The following is a 26546-nucleotide window of genomic DNA, read 5'->3' on the forward strand; positions in this document are numbered from 1 at the left end:
AAACTATAAACAAAAAAACGTACGGCTGACCAATGTTAAGCACACCAAATCCCAAATCAATACACAATTTCTTAATAGGTGCAAAAACACGTCCAGAGCATGCCGTACTTGTGCTCTACTGGAAAACCAGATATACAAACTCTTTTACAAAGAGACGGTGCACCAAGGGAAAAGTCTTTTCAAGAATTCCAATTGTTGTTCTTTTATTTTCATTCAACTTTCAGAAAAATCAAACTCAGCCAACGCGTTTCGTTCTCTACGAACTTCGTCAGGGCTGTGAAAGAATATAAATAAAAACATACATATGTATAAAACACATCAAGTACAACATAAAACACAACAAACTACATTACCGATAATACATATAGAAGTGACATTGTCATATGTTTCCATACAAATAGTAGAAACACCACGGAGAACATACAAAATAAATTTTACATATACATATATTGCACACAAAATTTATAAAGAATATTTTTTTATAAAACATATTAGTCAGATACATATACATGACAAAAGTTAAAAATATCACAAAAAACACATATATATCCTGCCTGGGTATGTACACTGTCCAATGTTTTAAATAGAGAACTCCATTTGATGTTTAAAGAAACCCAGGAACCTAATCTACAAGTGGGTTAATTGATAAAGATAAAGAAAAAGGTCTTTGTAGATACCAGAAACAGTGAATAAGGTGACGACTAATCTATTAGGAGAGAAAAGGAGAAGAAACTTTTGTTCAAATGCCAATTCTTACCATAGATTGTTTCTAAGGAACGACCTCCACAAATTTCAAAAATGGCCGACTTCCAAGTGATATGTTTGTTCATATAAAATTGTATACGACCTAGTAAGAATCAATTTTTTTTAAAAAAAAGGGATTTCTATTATAGCCTCATGTGGGCATGAGAGATCGTAATCAACTAGAATAACAAAGGCGGTTCATAAGAAAGCGACAAGCATCTTACCTCTCCAAATATAGATGCGATCATAAATGCGTCACCGGCTAGTTCAAATATTAGTCGGACTCTTAGTTCAGTCTGTATGTATCATAGATAAAAATAGAACAACCTTGTTGTTGTATATTTAGGCCCAATGTACAGGCTCCATTTTTCTAGAAAAACAACACAAAGCACAAAACGAAAAATGTCATGGGTGTCCATTCTTATTCTTATTCTGTTTCACAAATATCCATTCTTAGTCGCATTTCCAGATTTTAAACGTTCCAACCTAATAGCTTCTATCTCCCATTATCTATTTGTTCGTAGGCCAGGACTCAATATTATCATGACGCAATATTGTCATGTAGCAAATCTGTCAATTCGACACAACAGAGACCGAACCCAGCGTTCCAAAGCTTTTCGCGCAACGCTGATATACAACAAGTTGTAAGCCGTAAGTATTCCCATTTTACATTGGACAGCTTTAAAAAGGTCCTACTTAGTTACAATTAAAATAACGGAGCAATCACGTAATGTGCGCTTTGAAAAACAAACGACCAACAAAATGTCTTTGTCACTCGACATATAGTTGTCCTTGGTTGCCTTACATCGTTTAAGACCACAGGATAATACTGAGGTGATATCCACGATAGTACTAAAGCAACGCCCAAGTCGACCAGTTAGCATAGAAACATCCCTTTAATTCACATCCCAAGCCCCAAAGAAATATCACGTCAGTAAGTCACCTTCTCAACCCACCAAACGACTCTCGTCTTACCTTTCGAAACGGGCGCTATCTCAGGTCACCGGCGAAACCATGTCCCATAGGTCGAACGTCTTAAGTAGGCCCAACCCACATGTCACGTGACAAATCACGGCAGTATTAAGATAGCGACTACAATATTAGAGCTGAGTCTTCAACCTATGGGCGCCATTTTGGAATGGTGTATTTGTATCAAGTATATAACATCTAATCCCAAATAAAGTCGAGGTACATCCTTATATATCGTTTATAGAAATATACGAAATTAGATTCTAATATCAAAAGTATGCACCCGTCACGTGACGAGTCGCGGAAGTATCGTGCTCGCTATTATAATGCTTAGGCTGAATTTCCAACCTATGTGCACCATTTTGGAATGGTATACCGATGTAATGTGTACATCGTCCAATCTCACATAAAAAAAACAGGCGCTTTTGTATATATCGTATTTAAAACCATTACACACGAATAGATTCTATTGCCATATCCATGCATACGTCTCTGAATATTTGAATACGTAATCAATAACCAATGCAAATGACCATAAGATATCGAGAATTAGGGGGGGCCCGGGGGAGGGGGTGTGCGGGGTTTCCTAAATATAAAAGCGACAAATTGAAATTACATATGGTTTATAAAACTAGTAGGAATAATGGAACGTTGGTAATAAACAAGTAAAAGCGAAACATGTATGGGCTAGATTTGATTTGCGCAAAATGACGTTAAAGCCTTTCCTAGTAAGTACACGATCTCTGCAAAGAAAAAATAACATGCAACAATTCCTGGTGTATATATGATTGAATACCCAGTTCAGCTCTGTTGTAAAGGGATGTGTTGTCTGTCCAATTGGACATATAATATCCAGAGACATTGTTGCCCTGCCCACACGGGCTCGGTATATAAAATTTTACGTTTCAATCCAGTTTTAAACAGTGGAAAACACCACTTAAAAGGAAGGGGAAGGAGACGAAACAGACAGAATAAGGTCAAGTATCAAACAGAAGATATAGGAGACCTTTAGAGATGTGAAGGCAAATGGTCATTTATTCAAAGTTTCCTCTGGAGATGCCTTATAAACAGAATAGGCGAGTTGGTGTACCCAATGGAACTTATAATAGGATGACCGCTCATGGATATCTACAGTTAGTTCCGATTTGAAATAAGACAAATAAGGAAAAAGCAGGTACAGAGAAAAACAAACTAGTCTAATGGTACAAATAGATGTAAAGATACTCATATTTACCAACATATATTGCAGTATGAAATCGGAACACGTGAATTATGTAGATCCCAAAGCCCCAAATATATAGTGCATTATCGGCAAAAGTGTGAGACAATCCAAGGCTAAGTAGAGAGACCAGATGACTTTTGAGGGGACCTAGTATATTAAATGTTATAACCCCCAGGTGTCCCCACCTATAGGAAATAGTGCATTTCCCCATCCGTGTTATGCCCCAGACTGGTTGCTCTCAAACGGCAAATCCATTTGGATTCTTTTTGTCTCAGCAACAGATCCCTGTTGCCGCCTCTCTTTGGTTTCGGAACATGTTCAATGGCGTGAAACCAAAAATTCAAATCCTCAGGATGTTCCCTAGCATAATGGTTGGTAATAGGGTATCTAATGTCTTTGGTTTTTATTGCCCTCCTGTGTTCCTGAATCCTAAGTTTTAAGCTACGGATAGTACTTCCGACGTAGATTGTGCCGCATCTACATCCCAAAACATACACCACATAGGTCGTATTGCAGTTTATGAAATTTTCAATCACAAACTGTCTCGAGCTGTTATAGCAGAAAACAAATGTTTTGTTCCTGCCCAAAGGGCAGACATTGCACATTCCGCAGATGAAGAATCCTTTGGGTTTGTCTGGTAACCACGTTTGTGTTTTTTGATGAGTGGTTATATAGCTAGGACAGAGTGATCTTTTTAAAGAGGTACCCTTTCTGTATGTGATAGATGGTTTATTATTAATCACATCTCTCAAGCCGGGAACTCCCATTAAAAGATGCCAATGTTTTCTGAAGATGTTAAAAATAGTATTACTATGGGAGGTATACTGGGTTATAAACCTAACTTTGGTGTCATTAACAGGCCTTTTTTGTTTATCCTGTAGTGTCGTGTTCCTACTCATCTTACTGACCCTAAGTTCAGCTCTATCCAAAGTGGCCCGATCGTATCCCCTTTTTGAGAATCTGTTCTTAGTGTCACCAATATGTGCATGGAACATGTCTTCCTCGCTGCAATTTCGTCTGACCCTCACCATTTCGCCAAAGGGAATGTTTTTCTTTACAGAGTGAGGGTGTGCACTCGTCGCGTGCAACACAGCGTTACACGCAGTCTCCTTCCTGTATAGTGTACTGTGTATCTGTCCCTGTTTAATATAAAAAGTAATGTCCAGGAAGTTGATGTGTTCCTTATGATACATCATAGTGAATTTAACATTGTACATGTTGGTATTCAGGAAGGATACATATTGATCAAGTTGGTCAGTAGACCCAGACCAGAGGCAGATCACGTCATCGATATACCTCCCCCAATACACGATGTAATTAGTCCAGGGGGAGGCATCTCTGTTCCAGGCATGCTCCCTCTCAAACCAACCCATAAATAGGCAAGCGTAAGAGGGAGCAAACCTGGAACCCATTGCAGTACCGTGTATCTGTTGAAACCATTCACCGTCAAAAAGGAAAAAATTATTATCCAGGATGATGTTAATCATTGAGACAATCATCTCATTATAGTCATAAAAGCTTGCATCTTCTCTATCAAGGAAGGATTGAACTGCTTTGATACCGAAAGTCTTGTTGATGCAGGTGTAAAGACTCTCTACATCTACAGTTACAAATATCAACTCCTCAGACCAGTCAAAATCTTTGAATTTCATTAGGATATCCTTGCTGTCCCTTACATATGAAGGTAGGTTGGGGACATATTTCTGGAGCTTAAGGTCAACAAATTCTGACATTTTCTCTGTGGGTGAACCCACCCCGGAAATAATTGGTCTCCCCGGGGGAAATTTCCCCTCCTTATGTACCTTTGGCAATACATAAATGCATGGAAAATTTGGACAATTCACCCACATGAATCGGCACTCATCTTCACTGAGAAGGCCAGATTCCCGCCATTCTAATAGTTTGGCATTGATCTTCATTGTGCTATTGGGGATGGGGTTCTCATTGATCTTACGATAGTGTCCCTCATTGCTAAGTTGTCTGGATATCTCCTGCATATAATCCTCATGATTCATTACAACGATGTTCCCGCCTTTGTCGGCTTCCCTTATAACAATACTCGTATCCTTGTTCAATCTCATCAGGGCTGATCTCTCTGCCACTGTAATATTGTTAGCTAACCTGGGAGTAAATCTTTGGGGTGTTTCGATGTTATAGAGCTCCTCTGTAACCTTATCATGGAAATCATCAATGTTGTGGTGATAGGAATGCGTAGGTATAAATTTAGATTTCGGGCGTAGTCCACTATCAATGCTCGCACTGTGATTGATGTCAAGGTCTTCAAGGACCGTAGTGATATTTACCTCATCATCTGGATTCAGAGAAAGGAGACAGTGTATGTTACGAACTTCTTGTATGGTATGTGTACCACTACTTTGGACACCCCTGTCACCCCCTGGTTCATAAGGTCTGGTCGCAAAGAAATCCTTAAGTTTCAATGTCCTAGTGAATTTGAAGAGATCAATGTGTAGGTTTGCAAAGTCACCTCCTTGTGTAGGGCAAAAATTAAGACCTTTACTCAATAAGCTTTTTTCATCATTGTCCAAAATTTTATTTGAAAGATTTATAATTTTCAAATCAGTATTCACATTTTGACTGGTCATGGGGTCCCCTGTTGTTCCGAGTCCACCCATAGCTACTTCTTCAATTTGGGCACTGCACCTGATTTGTTTGTCGAGCCTCCCCTTTTGATTATTCTTTGATCGCCTCCCTCCCGCCTCTTTTTGTTTGATCTCTTTTCTGTTGGAGGCGGTTGCTTATCCTTAGGTTGGCTAGTTCTTTTTGGAAGGACGAGGCCCCCTCTTCTAAAGGGACATCAGGTAATACATGGCTTGATGTGGAACTACCTAGTGAGGAAAGGGATAGGTTGCTGTTAGAGCCTGTTTCCTCACTTATATCTCTGTCTTCCCTTGTTCTTTTCTTGGTCATATCCTCAGTTCCCTGTAACCCATCATATTTTTTGGCAAAGGTGTATATTCTGCCATTTTGGTAGTCCCTATCGTCCCTTCTTATTTTACTTAGTTTTTTATTCTTCAAATACAGTTGGTGATCATCCATCACCTGCTTCAGTATCGCATAATTTTTCTTAATTAGATCTTTCTCAGTTATACTGTTGATTTCCTTTTCCAGAGTCTCAATCTCTGCCTGTAGTTTCTCCCCCTTCTCTGCAGCGTGTCTCACCAATATTTTCATCATCGTTGTAGATGCACCCTCCAGATTGCATTCCCATTCCTTAAGTAGATCCCCACTTAGATCTTCAAAAGTCGGGAAGATTAGGATACGGAGTCCCCTTGGAATTTTGCCATTTTTCATGTACTGCTCCAAGGTGACTCCGTCCCACCATCTGCTTAACTCTTGTTTACGTAATTTTTCTAGTTTAACAAACAAGGCTTTAAGGCTCACAGTAGCCGTATTAGTTACAGTTGTTGTGTTTTTAGAGACACTAGTCCCAAAAAGGTCCATAGCTAATTCCTCGCGTCCATCCTGTAATCTAGGCATGGTGTCTGAGGGTATCAAGCCCTCAACTTGGATTGATATTTATAAAATAACAAGTGGAAAAGAGTGCAGAACGGTCAATTAAATAAACTATAAACAAAAAAACGTACGGCTGACCAATGTTAAGCACACCAAATCCCAAATCAATACACAATTTCTTAATAGGTGCAAAAACACGTCCAGAGCATGCCGTACTTGTGCTCTACTGGAAAACCAGATATACAAACTCTTTTACAAAGAGACGGTGCACCAAGGGAAAAGTCTTTTCAAGAATTCCAATTGTTGTTATGACTTCCTCCCTCTTCCTTGTTCCAGTCCTAATTGTACGAAAGTGTCCCAACATGTTGCAAATGCCCCTTCTTGCCTCATAAATAAAAATAGAAAACAAACCTGCTATAGATTTGACTCCTTCTCCAGGGTCGAGAATAAGGAGGTGAACCACGTTGATCACTCCCTGGTTTGTGAAGCAGGCTTCTTAATTGTGCTGCACCTCTGTTTCAAAGGCACTGGTGGACTCCTTGATTATTCTGCCACTTTTAGTGGTTTCTTTTATTCTGAGAACCCTGCTATGTGGGATACTTTGCTGCTTCCAAGAGGAAATCTGGGCTGGAAGCCATTGAATAAAAGTGGTGTTCTGCAGGGTGTTCATACAAAACCAGTGGGCTCTAGCAGTCCTGAAAGAGGATTAGTCACCTGCTGCGCAGGCATTGCTGCTTCAGTTTCCTACCTGTGACTTACCTTAGGCTAGAGGCTGCCTATGGCCATTCAGACAATGACTCCGGAGGAAGGGGAATCCCAATCTCCCTACTTTCCTCGGCATCATTTTGTTTTGAAGGCGTGCACATTTTTGCCCATTGTAAGTGGATATCTGCAGACAATGCATCTGTGGAAACAGCTCCTCTCTCCATGACTATTCCAGCTTCTTTTACAAGTACTAGGACCCTGACAATCTTTGTTCCTATTGAGGTCCTGTGCTTGTACCCGTTACAAACACTGCATCTGCCACAGCATCTAATCCAGTGTCCACCTGGTCAGGGCCAGTTATATTCACTTCAATCTCTGTGGAACAGTTCTGATATTCTTCCAGACCAGAAGGATGGAGATGTTCCATGACAAGCTTAAGACAGAATCCAAGGTGAAGCACCAAAAAGGAGAGGCTGTTATTTATCTTGGGAAAGGTTGAGCTTTCAGGACAGGCTTCGTCTAACTCAGACACAAATGTATTTGAGTTATAACCTCAAGAGAGTAATCCGTTTTCCTCTCTGTCAGGATTTTCAAAAGGGATGCTTTAATGTAACAAGAATCCTAAATAGTTGTCAATCAGAGTGAAGATGCAGTGTTTTGGACAGTAGCATCTGCAGACGATTCTTCTGAAGAGGCTATCGGACATGGGAACATCATTAACAAAAGCCACAAGCTGCTAAAATATTGGCCTTGCACTCGAGGAACTACTCACCCTATGCTGTGGGTGGTCTCATGCAAGATGTAGAGGGTTTGCTCGCAGTACACGAGGGGGCACAGCAGATACCCTGTCACTGACATTACTGAGAGACAAATCCAATTTACACTGGATTTTATTTTAACAGACTCAGTGCATTTTAAACATCCTATGTGTCCGTAGTTGCATTTTAATGCACAGAACAATGTTATTGAAGTTTTGTTTTCTGGGCCACACATTCTTTGGTCCCAAGAATTGGTTAAATAGCAGATCAAGTACCTGGAGCTGGCCATCCTGTACAGATCTATGTTACTTGCTCGATATCCCCTTCTCTGGCCTCCGCGTTCTTCTTTTATACCTAGGCTGAAAAATTCAGGTAAAGCTAGTGGTTTGCCTCAGAGAAGATTCTCTTCTGCCTATCTGACTTCGCCAAGCATGTTCACACACCCTTGACTGTTGACTGTATTCATGAGGCTCTGCATATTCTGCTTTTATTCCAAGCCAGGGTGCATACGGCAAGGGGCCAATAGGTTCTAGATGTAGCATGCCTCTGGTGCTCATTTTATTTTGTGAATGTTCCACCTTACTCTAAGGTTTGTTCAAGAACATCTGGATGTGTTAATCATGCACGTGGGGCATTCAGGAAGTGCTGGAATGTACCATTATCCCTATTTCGAGGTAGGTGTCCCAAACAATAGTGGGGTCAATTGTGGCTTTGGCCATCAGGTGGAACTATAGACTTCGGACCAGACAAAGTATTCCAGAATACAGAATAGCCTGCAGAACATCAAACCTATAATATTATCGTGGAGTTGTTCTCTTTGATCTACCTGCAAGATGTCTATTTCCACACCTCCATATTCTAAATATGGCAAGCTTTATAGCAATGCGCCATTCCTGCAGGAAAAGTCAGGGTGCTCTAGCACCCTGACCACAGGTACTCACTATGGTACTTGTTTCCTTGGTTGGCCTTTTTCGTTTGGGTTTAAGGAAGTTTATGGATATTCTTCTCATAGAATATTTTCAAGAGCCCTTTCCTTGATGACTGGCTAGTCTGTTTACCATCTGATATGATAGTTCAGGACAGCGCAAAGCTTCTCAAGCCTCCTTCTGGATCTTTGATGCCAACTGTACATTTGGGGATGTCCTACCTGGAATAAGCTCAGCATACAGACATCAATGTCACCCACTCAATAGGTGGCTGGCAAAGCTTTCCTGCATCAGGCTGGAATTGTTATTCTCATCTCCACACTTTCCTTTCTTGAGAGGCAGCTTTGGCTCCCAACAGTTCCAGAGGAACATGACTGCCTGTTTATTTCTAATCCCCCCTGGTCTGAAATGGGTGTGAAGAAACAAGTTACTTGTAAATCTAGTTTTGAACCACGAACATCTTCTAGTTTCACATACTGTGCACTATTCTGCCATCATGGGGTTGGGTCTAGATGTGTCCATTTTTATTTTATAAACTCTGGGCACCGACCATGGGAGGAGTCAGTCTGACTCACTCAGGCATCGAGAGTAAGCCCACACAACATCCCAAAACATAGTTTTCATTTGAGATTATTAGTGTTTTAAATTTTTGAGTATAGCACCAACACCCCTCCTCCGCCTGCAGCGTCTCGCATGAATCCACAAAAGTTCCAAGCTGCAAAACCTGAATTATAGGTAACTATTTTCTTTTACAGCATGATTTTCTTGTATATTCACATGGTCTGCATTGATTAAGAAGAAGTGTTACCCGAGAACGGAAAGGTTTGAGGAAGTGTACTGCTGAACAATTTTTGAATACCTTCTGACATACAATAGCTTTGTTTTGAAACTCAGTGTCTAGAAAATAGTGTTTAGTGGGCGTATTCTGTGAAGACCTTGTAGATGTCATACATAGGTCTCTTATACATTACCTATAAAAGCTAATGTTGCTGCTTTCTTTCTGGAAGAATGGGCTCCAGGGTTAAACTCAAGATTGATATTTTCTAATGAATAACCTATCTGGAATGTTTGTAGAATGCTTCTAGCAACTGTCTTTTTGGTAACCTCATTCCCCAAGGTTTGTGGTGCAACTGCCAAACAAAATGATTCTATTTTTCTAATATCTTTGGTCTTTCCTATATAGCGCATACAAGCCCTTCTTACATCAAATAAATGCAAAGCCACTTCTGAAGCAATTCTTGGCTTCTGAAGAAGCTGGTAACTATACGACTTGCTTGATATCAAAAGGAGAAACAACCTTTGCTATAAATATTTGGTGGGTTCCCATTATCACTTTACTCTGTGCAATACTGAATAAAGCTCCTTTACCAACAGTGCCTGCAACGTGCTCACCCTTTGTTTACAGGGTATAGAAGCTAAGAAAGGTATTCTCAAAGGCATATGTTTGAGACTTGCTCTATGCATGCACAGGTTCAGAATGTGTTTTCAATAGTTTCAATAAAACTAGACAGATGTCATTTAGAAGGTAGAACATGGTACTGTTTGTTGTGGGGTGGGGGGGGGGGGGGAGTATGATACTTTCACAACCATCGGAAATCATTTTACAAGTGGTGTGGACATTATTTTTGTCTGAAGTGTACCTCTTGTGTATGTTGAAATGTCTGACAACTGTAGTTTTATGAAAGCACATTTAAGAGCATAGTTTGAGAACATGAAATACCTTATTACAACTGTTTAATTTATATTATGTCTATTATTATTATTATTTTTTTTTTTTACAATCCACTTGTTTTCTCTTAACAATTTTGAAGCACTAAAATGCCTCAAAAGGAGGTCTACTTGCCTCCTTAATAACATTCATACATTCTTGTGGCAAACCTCAAAGTTGAAATTCTACGATTTAAGGATCCTTTGCCAGCTCAGAGGGTTTGGATGATAAATCCTTCCTAAATTGTGAAATTGTTACTGGAATTTTCTGGATAATTACATTACATGAGAGTCTGACGTATTAATTGTAATGGTTCAATAGACAGTATTACTACTTGTTCATAGTGATTCAACACAAACTCATGACATTTCATGCACAATTTCAATAATTTATATTCTCCAATACGTGTTTTTTGAAGAAAATTCTGCATATTTGTTCAAATTCTTCTTATTAAAACTAATAGCCACAGTAGCCAACGTGTTTTGTCCTGATGGACTTCTTCAGGGCTACAAAATACATTTAAATTAAAAAAATCTAAAATTACAATATGTATAAAAAAAAATCCTAATCATACTATAAGTTAAACATACAAAAATGAAGAACCCATTGCATGTTGGGTTAGATTTCAAATGTCATACCATAAGCATAAACATGGGTGCTGAAATCCAATTCATTTGGTTCAAACAATGATTGATTGTATTAGTTCTGTTTTGAACATTATGATTTTACCATATCATAATTTTGTTAATTAAAATGGACTTTGAGGTGCCTAATTCTATATGCGTTGAAATTGGTTTTCATGGGACAAATTATTCAAAATACATGGATGGAACCAATTCTATTAACATAATTATAATATTCACATACCTCTATTTCAAAACTGCTCGTGTGCGTTTAGACAATTTCCATGAAAGAGCGTATCCATTAGATCCTATAGAGAATTAAAGGAGCCACTGTTCAGAATTGATCCATTGGATTCAATTAATATAGACTAGTGACTTGGGAGGGGATACAAACGGAGAGAATGAGAAAGTGGAAAATACATATTTATTCTGTTCGTACCTCTGATACACATACGTTTTCACTGGGGACCACCTTGTACTTGGCCCAAAAGATGTTGTCATAACTCACAAGTATGTTTCGCATTATCTATTAAGAGAAAGATTATTTTAATAATATAATAGTCTCTCGTTATTAAATCTGTCTAGATGTTCTCATAACTCACTGGTGTGTTTCTAATGACTTATTAAGAGAAACATTTTTTTATAATATAATAGTCTTTCTCGACCATTTAATATGGAGCTAAACACAGTTACTCCACGTAATGTCCAAAACAACAATTTTGCATGGCAAAAAACCAAAAGTTGAATAAAATTAACATAGTCTGTAAGCATTGGAAACGCTGCATACATATATTTCCAGAGCATGAGTGCTCACGGGCACCACGACACGTGCTGGGCACTATTTAGTACAAATCCAGATGTAACCACTCTACATAATGTTCAGAACAATGCTGCACGTTAAGCAGACATAAATTAAATTGTCTGTGAGTGTGGGAGATATTGCACACTTTTGCAGAGCACAAAGTGCTTCAGAACACTCTACCTGCGAGCCATGATGTGCACCGGACATTATTTGACATAGAGGCAAGCACAAGAATTCCATGCAATATTCAGAGTGACAACAAACAAATACTAGCGAGTGCTCCAGTAAACTAAAATCAAGCTACGATAAAAGCAAGGTTTTTGTAGCTTGTCTAAAGCAACAATTTTGCAGAGTGAATTAGTATACCTAACGTAATCTGTGGGCATTAAAAATATTATTGCATATTTATATTTCTGGAGTTCGAGTGCTCCAGAACATAAATTTGTGCTACGATGTATGCTGAGATGAAAACAGAGTCGATGTAACCACACGTTTTAAATAGTCCATCTGTCCTGACACACCCGACTGATTCAACGCAAGGTCGCTCCTACCAAAGACATCTCGGGCGCCATCTTTAGATGGAGATCAGTGCCCTTGATTTCTGTGTTTTTTATTTTTGTGTGGGGTTTACACATTTTAATTATATGTATATAGATGTTATCCAAGAAATAGCGAAGCTGTTATCTAGTGGATAATGTGGCAGAACCACTAGCTTTGATATTGATGCTGATTCAAACAGAATCCCTTATAGAAGAGATGTCATGGACGTCATCTTTAAATGTATATTTGTATGCTTGATTTCTGTGTGTCAAGCCTCCTTCCTTTGGGTTTAGTTAAAGCTTTATAAGCCATGATGTATGAGGAAATATTCAGAGAATTGGGAGAACATGTTTAATGAGGCAACAGACTAATGGATAGCATGAAGTAAACACTATCCCTAATGAAAGCAACGTATGATAATAAGTTGGGTTATGTTATTGTAAACACCATTTTCATGAGAAAAGTAACCCATTTAGTTTCTGTAGAAATGGCAAAGTGGCACAATTGGAAAAGACTAGGCTAAACTCTCAATTGCATTATTGTTGTCATTAGTGTGACATAGTTTTTTTAAACCAGATTTTATTGGGTTTTTTCAATAGTTCTTATACATCAGCAAAGCAATGAATAGTGTTAATGACTGTACTCATAGATGTCTGGTTCTTTAATCCCAAAACGTATAACTATTGCAACTCCTCCGCCCTCCCCCCTCGAGTTTCAACCAGATCTTTGACCTAGTCTGAATCGTGTGTGTTTATGCAGTGGGGTTATACCTTGGTCATCCACTCTACTGCATGATCATCTATGCTGAGGGGGGTGGGTGAGGGGTGTTCTGAAGCACTATCAATCAATCAATCAATCCATTTGTAGAGCACACTACTCATCCGTGAGGGTCTCAAGGTGCTGGTGGGGTGGGGGTCGGAGGGGGTGCTGCTACTGCTCGAACAGCCAGGTCTTGAGGAGTCTCCTGAAGGTCAGAAGGACCTGGGTCTGTCGCAGGCGGATGGGGAGGGTGTTCCAAGTCTTGGCGGCGAGGTGGGAGAATGATCTGCCGTCGGCGGTCGCTCGTCAGATGCGGGAGACGGTGGTGAGGACGAGGTCAGCGGAGCGAAGCAGGCGGTTCGGGATGTAAAAGGTGAGTCATACGTTGAGGTACGCTGGTCCGGCATTGTGGAGTGCTTTGGGAGCATGGGTGAGGAGCTTGAAGGTGATCCTCTTGCTGACGGGGAGCCAGTGCAGGTCTTTCAGGTGGGCTGTGATGTGGCTGTGGCGGGGAATGTCGAGGATGAGGCATGAAGAGGCGTTCTGTATGCGTTGTAGTCGTTTCTGGAGTTTGGCTGAGGTTCCCGCGTAGAGGGCGTTGCCGTAGTCCAGCCTGCTGCTGACGAGGGCCTGGGTGACCATCCTTCTGGTTCCGGTGGGAATCCATCTGTAGATCTTGCGGGGCATGCGGAGGGTGTTGAAGCAGGAGGAGGAGACGGCGTTGACTTGCTGGGTCAGACAGCGATGAGTCCAGTATGACAACCAGGTTGCGTGCGTGGTCAGTGGGCGTCACTGCAGCTCCCAGCGCGGCCGGCCACAATGAGTCGTCCCAGGCGGAGGGGGTGAATCCGATGAGGAGGACCTCCGTCTTGTCCGAGTTCAGTTTCAGGTGGCTGTTCTTCATCCATTTGGCGATGGCCTTCATTCCTTCGTGGAGGTTGGTTTTGGCGGTGGTGGGGGCCTTGGTGAGGGAGAGGATCAGCTGGGTGTCGTCGGCGTATGAGATGATGTTGAGGTCATGCGATCGGACGATGTTGGCGAGCGGTGCCATGTAGATGTTGAAGAGTGTCGGACTGAGGGGGCGATCCTTCTGGGTACGCCGTAGATCTTGGTGTCTTTAGATCGGAATAAGGGGAGGCGGACACTCTGGGTTCTACCGGTGAGGAAGGAGGTGGTCCAGTCCAGGGCTTTGCCACAGATCACTGCGTAGTGGCAGAAGGTGTCGAAGGCAGCCGAAGGGTCCAGAAGGATGAGGGCCGCAGTTTCTACGTTGTCCAGCAGGGCCCTGATGTCATAGGTTGCGGCGATGAGGGCTGTTTCGGTGCTGTGGTTGCTGTGGAATCAGGATGTTGTTCTCTTGGAAGAAGGAGGTCAGTTGCCTGTTGACAGTCTTCTCGATAACTTTTGCCGGGAACGGGAGTAGGGAGATGGGCCGAAAGTTCTTGAGGTCCTTGGGGTCTGCCTTGGGTTTCTTGAGTAAAGCATTGATCTCGGCGTGCTTCCAGCTCTCCGGGAAGGTGGCGGTTTCGAAGGAGTTGTTGATCATCTTGCGGAGATGGGGTGCGATGGTGGAGCTTGCTTTGTTGAAGATGTGGTGCGGGCAGGGTCTGATGGTGAGCTAGAGTGGATGGTGTTCATGATTTTGATGGTGTCGTCATCGTTGACGTGGGTCCAGGAGAGCAGGGGGGGGGGGGGGGGTCGGTGTGGCTTGGGGCGGGGAGTCTAAGGTGTTGGTGGCTGTCGGTCCTTTTGGCGGTACGGATGAGTTGGTGGTGTCTGCAGATGGCGCTCTTGTAGGCTGCATTGCTGTCCGTGTCTGTTCATGGTGCCACTTCTTCGAGCCTACGGCAGGCCTGCTTGAATGCCTGGAGGTCGGCGGTGAACCAGGTGGCTTTTCTGTTGGTGCGTCTGTTAGAGGGTTTCTTGATTGGGGCAAGAGTGTTGGCACAGTCGTCGATCCATTGCCTGAGGTTGCGGGCGGCGGTGTCAGTGTCGGTGGTGTCAGTTGCTGTGTTTTGGGCGAGGGTGGTGATTAGCTGGTCTTCGGTGACTTTGCTCCAGCAGCAGCGGGGGGCCAGTTGTGCATGGTGGTGCACGGTGGGCTTCTCGAAGGTGAAGTGGATGCAGCGGTGGTCGGTCTAGTCGAGTTCGATGGTGTGGCTGAAGGGGACGTGGTTGCTGGCAGAGAAGATGGGTCGAGCGTGTGTCTAGCGGAGTGGGTGGGAGACGTGACGAGCTGTTTGAGTCAGAGGTTGGCGAGGTTGTCGAGCAGGGTGGTGGAGTAGCGGTCGTTGGTCCTCTCGAGGTGGAAGTTCAGGTCTCCGAGGAGGATGTAGTCCGTGGATGCAAGGCGTGCGTGCGGACGAAGTCGGCGATGGAGTCACTGAACTGTGGCCGAGGGTCTCTGTAGATAAGGAATCCTCTGAGGGTGGTGTTGGGGTCGATGTGGATCTGGAAGTGCAGGTGTTCGGTGGCACGGAGGGGGTCGTCGGTGCTAGTCGAGGTTCTGAGGGCGTTTCTGTGGATGATGGCGATTCCTCCTCCTGCTCTGTTGGTGCGGTCCATGAAGGTGATCTTGTAGCCATCAGGGATGGCTATGGCAATGTTGAGTGCCGAGGAGGGGTTCATCCAGGTCTCCGTCAGGAAGGCGACATCCAGGGAGGAGTCGAGTAGGTCCCAGAGTTCGATGGCGTGTTTGCGGGCGGAGCATGTGTTGAGAAATATGCATCTGAGGTGGTTGAGTCTGGTCTCGGTGGGTGATTTGGTGGCTCGGAGGCTGGTGAAGTTGCAGCTCCGGCAGGAGAAGGGTCCTTGGGTGCGCTTCGGGGTGGCCAGGAAGCAGGTGTGCGATCGGCCAGCGTGGAGAGTGCTGGTGTCGTAGTGGCGTCGGTGGTCGTGGCGTTTGCGGGGGCCAGGGGGTCTGGCGCTGTGCCCGGTCCAGGCACGGACGGGCTTGCCTTTGGCGCGCCAGCGGCTGCCATAAGAAGGGGAGGTGGGAGGGAGGAGCAGCTGGGAGGTGGAAACGGGACAAATGGGTGAGCGGGGGGTGGGGCCGCAGGGGCGGGAAGGGGAGAGCAGGACAGGCGGGAATACAAAATACAAGGGCACAAAACGGGTGGAAATACAGAATATAAAAGGGCACAGAGTGCAGTACAAAAAGGAAAACGGTACACAAAGGAATAAAAAAAACAGCTGACAGAAGTAAAACAGACAGATGGCAAAAAGGGACAGAGCGAGCAGGCAGATACTCACGGCCCACCACTGGGCCACCAGGGATGAGGCGCAGGTGGTAGCCTGCGGGTGGAGGAGGGCCTCGAACTCACGGCAGCAGCAGCGATCAGCAGGAGGGACACAGGCACACAGGTGGTGCTGTGCGGCGTAGGGAGCGACCTGCCTGGAACAGGGTCAAGGGTCGCTCTCCTCACAGTGCAGCGGTCGCCTTAAGAAAGGAAAATTGGGAGGGAGGAGCAGGTGGGAGCAGAACGAATGGGCGAGCAGGGGGTGGGGCCGCAAGGGACGCAGCGGCGGGAAGGGGAGAGCAGGACGGGCAGGAATACAAAATACAAGGGCACATAACGGGCGGAAATACAGAATATAAAAGGGTACAGAGTACAGTACAAAAAGGAAAACGGTACACAAAAGAATAAAAAATAAAAAACAGCTGACAGCAGTAAAACAGACAGATGGCAAAAAGGGGCAGAGCGAGCAGGCAGATACTCACGGGCCACCACTGGGCCACCAGGGATGAGGCGCGGTGGCAGCCTGTGGGTGGAGGAGGGCCTCGAACTCGACTCACGGCAGCGATCAGCAGTAGGGACACGGGCACACATGTGGTGCTGTGTGGCGTGGGGAGCGACCTGCCTGGAACACTATTGATCTTTGCAATGTCAGGCCCAGTTGGCCTCTTCCTCGTTCGAGAGGAGGCCCGCGAGGGGTTCGCCCCCCCATTTCCCAGCCATCTGCCCTTAACGCATCAACCAGTCGCCCCCATGACCTTGCCTTGTCTAATGTGCCTACACCCAGTCTTGCTTCTAGTAAGAGGGTTCTCTTCTGAGCAGGCCCATTTTTAAAATTCCCTTTTCCATGCCCCTATCCTCGGGCCGCTTGGCAACTTCCAATTACTGGTAATTTCTTGCTTGACCAGAACATAGGCAAGATCTTGAAATTTCCCCGTCACTTTTGCCTTGGCCGTGTGCTGGAATCAACCCAGTAAGCAGTGCCCAAGGGTTCGTGGGATCTCCGTCTCTGTGATGGTTGCCACTATACTTATTACCTCCTTCCAGCATGCATTCAGGGTGGGGCATTTCCAAAACATGTGTAATATATGGTTTCCCTTTCTCCACATCTAGTGCAGGCTGCCGCCTCATTTTTAAAATATCTTTTAATTCGCGCCAAGGTAAGGTATACCCTGTACAGAACATAGTAATTTATTCATTTAAACCATGCATTTCTTTAGATCTTCAGGGTCCTCTGCACCATGAACCCCCAGTCTGCTTCAGGGATTGGTTTTCCCAAGTCCTCCCCCCATTGTAGTCGCAGATGCTTCAGAGGTTTTTGACCATCGCGACGTATCGCTTTGTAGAGGCAGGAGACGGTTGTGAGCCTGCCTGCTGACAGCGCTTCATAGTGACAGCAGTCCAATGCTCTAGGATGAGCGAGCCCCACCGCCCAGTGCTTTCTCACAGCTAGAGTGAGTGCTCTGTGCAATAGAAAATGCACACGGGAGAGGTCAAATACGATCTGAAGATTGTCAAAAGGGAGCATTTCAGTGTCCCGGAAGGGGTCAACCACCTCTTTCACTCCTGCCTCCACCCAATCCTCTAGGCCCGTCCAGTTCCCTAACACCCGTGTGGCAGATGCCGAAGTAGGGCTATAGGCAGGTCGTGAGAATAGGGGGCTTTGCAGTTAACCCATTGCAAGAGTCTAGCCCAGCATCTGATATCTACCTTGGTTTCTGTAGTGTCTCCCTCCAACCTCCTCCATATGTTCAATAGTATTTTCACAGTATCGGAGGCTGCCGGTGCGAATGGGGGTGGCGCTCTGTCAGGGTGTCTCCTGGCTGCCAGCCACTTGATCAGCCAGCTAAGCTGTGCCGCAATGTAATATGCTTCAAAATCCGGGAATGCTAGTCAACCTGTCGCTGTGTAACGCTGCATCGTGGCCAGTGCCACTCGTCTGCGGCCTGTTCCCCATATGAAGAATATACTCAGCGAGTCCAAATCTCTGAATAACGCGCAGGGATCCATCCCGGGAGTATCCTTAAAGATTATAGCTGGCGTGGTAGTGCTACCATCTTCAGAAGAGCCACTCTGCCGGCTGATGAGAGTGGTAGAGTCTTCCAAAACTCCACAGAGGAGCGAAGGGAGCGTATTGCTCTACCTACGTTGCCCTCCAGGAGCTCTGGAGGCCCATGGTATATTTTCACCCCTATGTATGCCAAGCAGCTAGATTCCCACTGGAGGCTGCCCAGTGCATTCGGCGGGGGTCTATCGGCTGTCTCAGGAAAGAGCTTCAGCTTTTGGCACTTGACCCACAGGCCAGAGAGTCTCCCAAAAATCTCCAGTATGCTCCACAGCCCCTCAGATGTCCTGAAGAAAGATCAGGAGATCATCAGTGTACAGGGCTATATCGTGTTGAGTTTCTCTCACCCTCAGTCCTCTGTAGTCACGTCCCATTCTCGCACTGCAGGCCAATGGTTCCATGGCCAGGGCAAACAGTAGCGGGGATAGGGGGAGCTCTGTCACGTGCTCCTCTCCACTGCCTGGCTGAGGGAGATGGTTTTTCCCTGTGCACACTCTGGCCATCTGGTTAGTTTATAACCGCTTTACCCATGCGGAGAAGCCACCCCGGAGGACCATTGAGTTCAGCACCTCATATAAGATGGGCCATTCGAGCCGTTAAAGGCCTTATAATTGTAGACGGCGAACACCGCTGCTTCAGTTCGGTCATAATCCCCTTTTTTCATGATGGTGAAGAACCGTCTTATGTTTATTGCTGTGTTCCGTCCAAGGATAAACACAGCTTGGTACGGGTGGACCAACTTTGGCATGTGTGGTAGTAATCGGATCGCTTGCTTAGTATTTTGAAATCCATATTCAGCATTGACAGTAGCCTGTATGTTGTGCGGTCATGGGCCGACTTGCCTGGTGTCAAAACCGGGACAAAGAGCCCCTCTTTGGTGCTCTCAGGCAGTATTCCTGCATCCCGAGCTCCTGCATACAGTGAGACCAGCCTGGGGTCTAGCAGCCCACTATCCGTGGCATAGAACTCTGCCGGCAGCCTGTCCGTGCCGGGGTCTTATTATGTGCCATGTGCTTAGTAGCCACCCGCACTTCCTGCACCAATCTCTCTGCTTCCTCAGGTACTACTAGGGGAAGCTGCAGTCCCTCTAGGTATTACCGGGTCTCTGTACTATCCCAGGATGTTTTACTATGTTACAACGTAGCATAGTATTGTGCGAAAGCATTATTGATCTTCTACAGCGCATACTGTCAACAGCCGTCAGTCTCGTCCGACTCTACTTAAGCAGCCCCTGCTAACTGGGTCGGCCGGCCAGGAGGGATCCAGCTTTATCCATTTCCTTGTGCGTGCAGTCGAAGTATTTTTTGTAATTGAAGCACTAATCTTCCCAATCTGCTGCGCTGCTTCTTCCCGGGCCGCTTGCATTTCCTGTTGTAACTCAGGGTGCCCCGGTCTCCTCCGCTCCAACTCCCTGAGATTACTTTCAGTCTCTTCTACCTCTCGTAAAAGTGTGTGTCTAACTCCCGTGTTTTCTGCTATACATTGCTCCCTCAGGACCAACTTGAAGGCATCCCACTCTGTCATCAGTGAAGAGGCTGTCCCCAAAATAATGAATGATCTTCCCTCATATCACCTGGACCTCCAGCACGTCTGGGCGGAGTCTCCAGGTAAGAATTGGAGGCCTAAGGGGGTCGGGTAATGGTCCGGGAGCGGTATTCAACTGTGTGCATTAGGCGCTGTATATAGGAAGGTGTCTAGCTTGCATGGACTTCATATATGGCCGAGAAGAAGGAGTAGTCACGGTTGTTGGGATGGAGAATTCTCCAGGAGTCCAGTAGCGCTCGGTGGCGCTGCCAGTCACTAAATGTTTGTGTCATGGCGCGAGTCTCTTAGCGGCGGGTGAGATCTGTCCACCTGTATGTCAGCTATGCTGGTAAAGTCTCCCCCCAGTATTGAGGCGCTGGTCAGGTATGGGGCCAAACAATGGGACAAGTGCGCAAAGAAAGCGGGCTGGTCAGTGTTATGGGCATATATACTTACTATGTTCAGTTCTCGTCCTTCTAAGCTTCCTGTAACTAGCACATGACAGCCCTCTGGGTCTATCAGTTGGAAGGGGACCCCTGCTTGTATCCATTTCGGGGCCCCTGTGGTGTAAGCGGAGTACATAGTGTAGAAAGCTTGGCCTCACCATCTTCTCTGCAGTACCGACCCCTCTGTTTTGGTGCGATGGGTCCCTTTTAAGGTACGAGAATACCTTAGATCTCTTCGACATTGTGTGCACCCCTCTTATGTTCCATGTCATGCATTTATATGTCTGTATGCCTGCCATTTGGTATTGTGACATAGGGCGCGTATCCATTCTCCCTCTCAGTTCTCCACCTCCTGCCATCTAAATGAAAAGATAGGTGTGTTAAGCAGTGCGACTCAGAACTCCCCAACATTTACGGTAGCATACAAACTCCCCAACTCCCACTCCCCAGGACAAGTAGGTGGTCACCTATCTAAACCATTGTTTCGATTCTGCAAGAGAAGCGCTCGCAAATCAGTCAGTTAGAGGGGACGGCCCATTACTCCTCTGCTTTCTCTGAGCTGGGTGGTGGACACAAAGGCCAGATATTCTTGTTGGGTCTGTCCCCTCAGTATTTCACAGTAGCTCTTCACTAAATTTGTGGCATCTTACAGTCCCTCAACCCCCTCATTCACTCAGTGCTTCATCAGATCTCTCAACCAATGTCGTTGTCTGTTTGCGGCATCACCTATGGGGGCTCGATACGCTGAGTGTCAGATGCACACTATCACTGTTTAGAGTCCGACTCTAGTAATGTTCTGCTACTTTCTGGCAGTGGCTGTCCTGTCTCTTTCCCGCTTATCAGCGCCACCACCCTCATCACGTTTTGACGCTTCTTTTGTGCTTCTTCTTGTGTGGGGCTAGTGCATCTCTCTTTGCCAGTCTAGTATGGGATCTGCCACTACATATTCTCAGCCTCCTCTGTGGGAGCTTCACCTCGCCAGCGTTCCAACCAGTCCCAAGCTTCTTGTAGATCACGGAGGAACTCAGCTCTTTCTGGTGTGGATACACAAAGCCTGGCAGGGTGAAGCATGGCGTACTTATAATCCAGCTGACGGAGTTTCTGCATCACGCTCTAGAATGATCATCGCTGCTTCTGTACTTCTCTGGAGAAGTCTGTTAAGATGTGCACCACCACGTTGTTCACTCGAAGGTCTCCCTTTCACCGTGCCACTGCCAGGATGTGATCCCGATGTCTGCAGTGCAGAAGCATTTCCACCACAGCTCGGGGTGGGGGCCTGGGCAGCGGCTCAGTGAGCTCTCTCTATTGCATAGAACGTCGACAGAAAAATGTAGTGAATCCCCCATTTCCCGGATTGAGAAACATAAGTACCAGGCTTATTGGCTGGCATGAGTCAAGCCTGTTAACTGACCAGGAGTATAAATACTTATAAGCACATCATTCAAGATATCTATGAATCTTCAGCAAGATGTAGATACAAAAAGGGGGCGAATTTCCATCGGGGAGGACAATCATATCCAGTAACGGTGCAACCACGGAACATATTGCTGAATATGTTGGTAGTTTTTTGCAGCCCAATGTGAAAAATCTTCCCTCATATTCGAAAGATAGTAAAGGTGTATTGTGTAGACTGGAGGATTTTCAGTGGGACAGTGACGATTTTGTCTTTGTGGCCTTGGATGTAGAGAGTCCGTACACATGTATCAAGATAAATTGTGGGTTGGAAGCACTTAAGCACTTTCTTTACAAATGCAGTGCAAACCATTTAGAACACAGAACGTATTCTTACATGATGGGTCCTGGTTCTTCCAAAGCAGGGAACTGTGATGGGCTCCAGGTTTGCTCCATCTTATGCGAACCTATTTATGGGTTTTTTATGAGATGGAGCATGCCTGGGGCTTCGGCGCACATGACTGGAGCAATAACATGTTTTATGGACAATATATAGCTGATGTACTGTTGATATGGAACGGGAAGATTGAAGATCTTCTTGCCTATCATGGTTATCTCAAGAATCGGTTTAATGTGAGATTAACAATCAAATATTCCATACAAGAAATCGATTTTCTAGACTTGCGACTATATGTGGACCAAAACACTATACAGAGTGATATATTTAAGAAACAAACATCCTGTAATGGTGTTTTTTTTTTTTGATAAACAAGTTTTTATTGTTTTGAACAGTACAACAACAGAAACAGTCTGGTATTCCGAAGCAGTACCACACAGCAATACATTAGAAAGCACACCCCGTTCCCCCCCGCCCCCAGAAGCCCCCCTCCACCCTCCCAACCGCCCTACTAAAGTATGTTGCCTAGCCATTTCCCCCAAACTTTCCGGTATTTCTTGGGGCAACCTCGTGCCCGATAGAGAGTCCGCTCCTGCGCCGCGCACCAGTCCACCCCAGCACCCCACTTAGCCACACTTGGCGGCAGCGGTTGTTTCCATGCCGCTGCAATGTCGCGCTTGGCCACCATCAAGGCCGTCATGAGAAACAGCTGCTCTGAACGCGTGCCATCCAAGCCATCTGTGATGCCCAGCAGGGAGTGTCGGGGGTCGTGCGGCACCTCCCACCCCAGGACCTCCGTAAGCTCGGTCTCAATGCCTCTCCAGAACCCCTCCAGGTCAGGGCAGGACCACACCATATGCAGGAAGTCTGCCGGCTCGGAACCACATCGGGGGCAGGCCGCGTCCCCGGAGAGGCCCGCACGGTGAAGGCGAGCCGGTGTGAGGTAAGCCGCATGGAGATAATAAATTTGGATGAGTCGCAGCTTAGCGGAGGCCGTCACCAAGCGGGGGGCCATAAGGGCGTCCCGCCAATCGGCCTCATCCAGGGGGCCCACCCACCCCTCCCAGCGCTCCTTAAGGCCCGCAAGGGATGTAGGGGTGCAGTTGACGAGGGAGCGGTAAATCCTGGAAATGCCCCCCCTCCCCAGGTTGCCCAGCAGGACCTGAGCCTCCGGCGGGCTGTGATCTGGCAGCCGGACGTCCAGCGGGGTGTAGGTGCGTATGGCGTGGCGCAGCTGGAGGTACCTATAAAATTGAGAGGAGTGGAGGGAAAAACGCGCCTGCAGCTCTGAAAATGAACACATCCGCCCTCCCCGCCAGACGTCCCCCAGCTGGGAAATGCCAATGAGATCCCATGATTTGAAGCCTTCCAGCTTTGTGACCTCCCGCAACCACGTCCCGTGCCACAGGGGAGTGACCCGGGTCAACCGTCCCGTCCATCGGGTGAGGCGGAGCGCCGCGCGCCAGGACAGGAATACAGCCCTGGTGATGTCCGGGCAAGAAGCAGGGATGGGGGCGCCATACAGGCGATCTTGGATATCGGAGAAACCCAAGCCGTGAAGTTCCACCCTGTAGGCCGGGTCGGACCAACCCCCCCCAAACCAGTCGTGAATGACCAGAAGGCGGGTGCCATATAGTAGAGGTAGAGATCAGACATGCCCAGGCCCCCGTCAAAGGTGGGTATGCGGCACGTCGACAGAGCCAGCCGCCGCCTCCCCTCGCCCCAGAGAAATCTCGTCGCCATCCCGTCCAGTTCGCGGAACCACGGTCGCGGAAAGGAGAGGGGGGTGTTTTGCAACACATAAAAACCGGGGAAGGATCATCATTTTGTAGAGGGCGACCCTCCCTAGCGGGTTGAGGGGCAGCTGTTGCCATCGCGCCAAGTCTACCTTGGCTCTCTTGACCAGGGGGGCGACGTTGAGCGCCCAGCTCAGCTCCGGGAGGAGGGAGACCCAGATGCCCAGATATTGAAATGATAAGCGGCGCAGAGGGATGGTCTCCTGCCAGTCAAAGCATTCCCTGGATGGGTGCAATGGAACCAGGACCGACTTCCGCGGGTTGAGGGAGAGACCCGACGCCCGGCCGAAACGGCTCAGAATGGATAGTGCACGCGGCCCGGAGCGCGCTGGGTCCCCAAGGTACAGTAGTACATCATCCGCATAGAGGGCGATTTTGTCGGCTTCCAGGCCAGGCCATTCCCAACCCCGAAGGAGGGGGTCAGATCTAATCAGGGCGACCAGAGGTTCCATCGCCAGAGCGAAGAGAAGGGGCGACAGTGGGCAACCCTGCCTCGTCCCCCGGCCGATCCGAAAGGGCCGTGACAACGCACCGTTAACCAAAACTCTGGCACGGGGCTGGGCATAGAGGACTCGCACCATCCCCACGAACCGAGGGCCAAAGCCCATGCGGGTCAGGACGTCGAAGAGGTAGATCCACCCCACCGAATCGAAAGCCTTTTCGAAGTCGACGAGGAGTAGAGCGAGGTACGGGGTCAGACGATGGCGGTGGGCCAAGGCCACGTGGAGACGGCGCAGACAGTGGCGCGTGCCCCGAGCGGGCATGAAGCCACATTGATCCGGGTGGACCAAGGTCGACAACATGGGCCTAAGCCGTTGGGCCAGGACCGCCGCATAGAGCTTCACATCGGTGTTGATGAGCGAAATTGGGCGATAGGCAGCTCTATCGGTGGACGGCGGCGTGGATTTGGGCAAAACCACAATCGTGGCCAGGTCAGTCTCCGGGGGGAAGGAACCCCTCTCAAGCGCCTCCGCATAGTGAGCTCTCAGCCGCGGGACCAAGGTGTCCCTATAGGCCGCAAAGAATTCCTGGGGAAAGCCGTCCGGTCCTGGTGTCTTCCCCGCTGACGTGCGCCCGATTGCCTCCCCGATTTCTTCGACGGAGATGGGGGCTTCCAGGCTCTCCATTTCGTCCGGCCGAAGCCGGGCCAGGCAGGCGTTCCCGGACGCGAGCAGGGCGTCCAGAGAAAGGTCTGTTGCACGCGCTCGGTAGAGCTGAGAATAGAACTGGGCAAATGCCGCCGCCATCGCCACGGAGGAGGACTGGAGCACCCCCGAAGAGTCGGTAATCGCCGGAATGATGCGCGACGCCCTGGGGTAAGTAGCCAGGCGGTGCAACAGTGCGCCGTTCTTGTCACCCCAGCCATACACCCTCGGTACCGAGGACTGCCAAAGAAGCTTGGCCGCCTCGAGGGACCGCTGACAAATCTCCTGACGAAGGAGCCGCAGCTGTCGGTCCACCGCCGGATCTTCATGCTCGGAGAGTGACTGTTCCAGCCGCAACGCCCGGGCTTCGCAAGCAGTGAGCTGCCGCAGCTGTGTCTGGCGGTGCCGCACCACATGTGCCTTGGCCGCCCCCCTGATGGTTGCCTTGCAAGCCTCCCAGAGGGTGCCCGCCGACGAAACCGAGCCCTCGTTGGCACCATAATAATGAGTAAGCTCAGTGCCAACCGCCTCACGCAATGTCTTGTCCTGGAGGAACCAGGCGCTGAACCTCCACACCGGCCTAGCCGCGTGAGGCGGGGGTCCAGACCCAGGAGGACTGGCGAGTGGTCCGAAATGCCCCTGGGAAGGATGCGGACATCCTGGACGCTTCCGCACTCGGTGGGAGGGACAAAAATCACATCAATACGGGCGTGAGAGTGGTGAGCGGCTGAAGTGTGGGTGTATTGACGATCGTGAGGATGCCAAAGCCTCCAGGCGTCACAGAGGCCCTGGGCCTCAGCCCATCCCGCCAGTTGTCTCGCTCGCGCCGCGCGGGAGTCCGAAATCGGTCCCGACGAATCCAGCTGTGGGGCCAAGACCGCGTTAAAGTCTCCCCCAAGCACAATAGCGCCCACGGGGAGAGATTCCAACAACGAGGCGGCGTGGGATAAAGCCTGCGACAATCCCGAGGGAGGCACATAGAGCGAAAGGAAGCTGACCGGGCGACCCTCCAGCGTACCACAAATAACAATCCGGGCCACCCTCTGAAGGACAAAGGGGAAGGAACGACGCAGCAGGACCGCCACCCCGCGGGAACCACGGGAAAACCCAGAGTGCCACACCTGGTCGTACCCATATCGCGCCAAGAAGGGGCATTTTTCCCCAAGGAGATGGGTCTCCTGAAGGAGGAGGACGTCGGCCCCAACGCGTTGAGCATACTTAAGGACCGCCGTGCGCTTAAGCCTATCCAGCAGGCCGTTCACATTCCAGGACAGGATACGCAGCCGCGCCCTGGGGGCTACGTCAGCCATGAATA

General features: G+C 47.3%; 1 protein-coding gene and 1 long non-coding RNA gene across 3 annotated transcripts in view; both read right to left on the bottom strand.

The window, feature by feature from the left end:
- Positions 1–26546, bottom strand: part of MMAB (metabolism of cobalamin associated B) — a 153178-nt gene that overhangs the window by 38653 nt on the left and 87979 nt on the right. The window lies entirely within an intron of this gene.
- On the bottom strand, positions 157–11655 carry LOC146783926 (uncharacterized). Its single transcript, XR_014970447.1, has 3 exons — positions 11569–11655; positions 11374–11437; positions 157–274 (listed from the first exon to the last, which is right to left on the bottom strand). It is a non-coding gene; the product is annotated as an uncharacterized LOC146783926 (long non-coding RNA).

Source organism: Triturus cristatus, chromosome 11 (assembly GCF_964204655.1).
Source record: "Triturus cristatus chromosome 11, aTriCri1.1, whole genome shotgun sequence".
In the NCBI taxonomy this organism is placed as follows: domain Eukaryota; kingdom Metazoa; phylum Chordata; class Amphibia; order Caudata; family Salamandridae; genus Triturus; species Triturus cristatus.